Below are 2,500 nucleotides of genomic sequence, written 5' to 3'. Positions count from 1 at the left end.
TCCATCGAGTGCCCTGCTGTCTCTTTCTCTCCCCCTCTTCTCCACAACTCCTTCTCTCCTCCCTTTCCCACTAAAATGGTGGTGGCTATTCAGTCACACAATCCATCTGTAAAAACAGTGTGTATTAAATCCAACTTCAGAAGCAACAGTTAATCTCCTTCAAGACTATGAACAGTAGTACATGTAAGAACACTTCTCCTCTTCTCCTCCCTTTCTAGGCACCACATTTCGTAATAAAAAGGATGCAGGTGGCTAACAATATATAACAATACACAGCTGTTCTTGCAGTATGGAGGCTCAATGTAGATTTCAAATACTATTTACTGCATTTGGTACTTTAATGAAGTGCAATCTTCAAAGATGAGAACAGTTCATATATTCCCTTCAAAAGGCTTTACTTTTCTTCTTGATCAAAAATAGAATCATTGGGCAACTGTGCTTACATGAATACGTAGGCCTGCTGTACAAGGTACAAGTGTTTGACCATGAATGCCAGATGTTACTCTGCACATGTCCAGCATAGCATAACTTTTATCAGTAAAAAAAAACGTTTATCATCCTTTAATAGTACCAGTCGCAAAGTCTCCTTCCACTCTCGTGCAGCCAAACCAGTGGAAATAGTGCACTACGCAGAGCCGAAAGTCCCTGTACTTGTTCCCTGCTGTACCAATCATGTCAGACGATGAGGAGGAACTCTCTGCCATGCATTATTGAAGACTGCCTCCTGCCCTGACCGTCCACGTGAAGAGGGGGAGGATCCAGATGCCAAGACCAGCAGTGTGATTGGCTCCCAATCTCCTGCAGTGAGTCTCACCGTGATGTGTTAAAAAAAAGGGAAAACAATGGACGGTGGAATACTGTCCCTGTGTGTACACGGAACAAGATGGTAATAGGGAGTTTTGATGAAGAGACAAAAAAAACAATGCAAACAGCAAAATCCCATTAAAATCAGAGCTAAGTAAATAAACAAGCATACAGATGAATGGACTCTGTTGGGAGACACATAGTCCTTGACAAAGGCCCTGGCGGTTTGTGACAATAGGTGTAATCACAAGAGGAGGTGTGTCTTAGCCGTTTGATCTGTCTGTGTAGTGTGAGTGTCTGACTGGTGTGGGCAGTGTTTTGTATTGATTGTCTTTGCCAAAAGCAAATAAAAAGGGTTATAAACCAAGAGAGAGAGAGAGAGAGAGAGAGAGAGAGAGAGAGAGAGAGAGAGAGAGAGAGAGAGAGAGAGAGAGAGAGAGAGAGAGAGAGAGAGAGAGAGAGAGAGAGAGAGAGAGACTCCAGGAGAGACTGATGGCTTTGCTGGAGCTTTGATTATGTTTAAAAACAAATGAAGGTGAGTCAAGATATTGCACAATATGACAATGACAATGTCTCTCTCTCTGTCTGTCTGTCTGTCTGTCTGTCTGTCTGTCTGTCTGTCTGTCTCTCTCTCTCTCTCTCTCTCTCTCTCTCTCTCTCTCTCTCTCTCTCTCTCTCTCTCTCTCTCTCTCTCATTCCCCCATTCTCTCTTGCAATGAGACGGTGACTGATTCTCGTTCTCATTCTCTCTCTCTTTCTCTCCTCTCTCTTTTATCCTCCATCCTTGTACAACACTGCTCTTGCAAGGAGAAAATTCTCTCTCTCTCTCTCTCTCTCTCTCTCTCTCTCTCTCTCTCTCTCTCTCTCTCTCTCTCTCTCTCTCTCTCTCTCTCAACCCTTTTGTAGAAATACTGTTCTTGCTAGCAATGACAAAATGACAGCAAGTCTTACTCCCTCGCACTCCCTCCATCGCTAAACCGCCAAAAGTTTTTGTTTTTAACTTTCTACTTTTCTTTCATGTGAGACTCCCGTGGGCCTTTTTCAATTACGCAATGAGTTGCCATCTCTGTGCGCTGACAACAAAATTATATATGGCCGTATGTACATTGTCACGCTCCGGCGGGAGTACAAATGAGTGTGTCAGTGGTCCGCCCCGCGTTGGATGATGGAGAAGGCCCGACAGGACGTATCGATCCTGTACTGCATCTCCTGCTCCGTGCTTGATGCTCCAAAGCGCATCAATACAAACAGAATGAAAGCGTTCTCCGCGGACAAGCTTAAAGGGTGCAGACTGCCGCCATTACTTTGTGATCAGATCAGATCAGGTTAGGATAGAGCTGGCTGAAGTTCAAGAAACATGTGACATGTTTTACTGGCACGATGATTTTTTAAATTATTGTTATTTCAAGAGGCCCGGTAGGGTGGTGATTGGGGACAATGTGTGGAGTCATACCTGTAAGCTCGTGACATTGTCATTTGAAACAAATGTGTTTATTATTGAGTGTGAAGGGGGTTATGTAATAGTGACATGTCGTTTTACTGACATTATTTGTTTTACACCATGGCTTCGACAAGTTTCAGTTATTGCAGTAGTCATTTATATGACATATTTCTATAAAGTTAACATCATAAAATTGTGGCCATGTTATTGCCTTTATGCAGGAACTACAGTACAAGTGCAAATACCAAATTGCCA

At 43.2% G+C, this 2,500-nt stretch overlaps 1 protein-coding gene across 1 annotated transcript in view; it reads right to left on the bottom strand.

Annotated features, from left to right (window-relative positions):
* Positions 1-2,500, bottom strand: part of LOC134439930 (GTPase IMAP family member 9-like) — an 18,437-nt gene that overhangs the window by 8,480 nt on the left and 7,457 nt on the right. The gene's annotated exons all lie outside the window — the stretch shown is intronic.

The sequence above is a fragment of the Engraulis encrasicolus genome, chromosome 23 (assembly GCF_034702125.1).
Source record: "Engraulis encrasicolus isolate BLACKSEA-1 chromosome 23, IST_EnEncr_1.0, whole genome shotgun sequence".
Taxonomy (NCBI): Eukaryota; Metazoa; Chordata; class Actinopteri; order Clupeiformes; family Engraulidae; genus Engraulis; species Engraulis encrasicolus.
The sequence above is the reverse complement of the archived record's forward strand: the minus strand, read 5'-3'. Positions and strand labels throughout refer to the sequence as shown.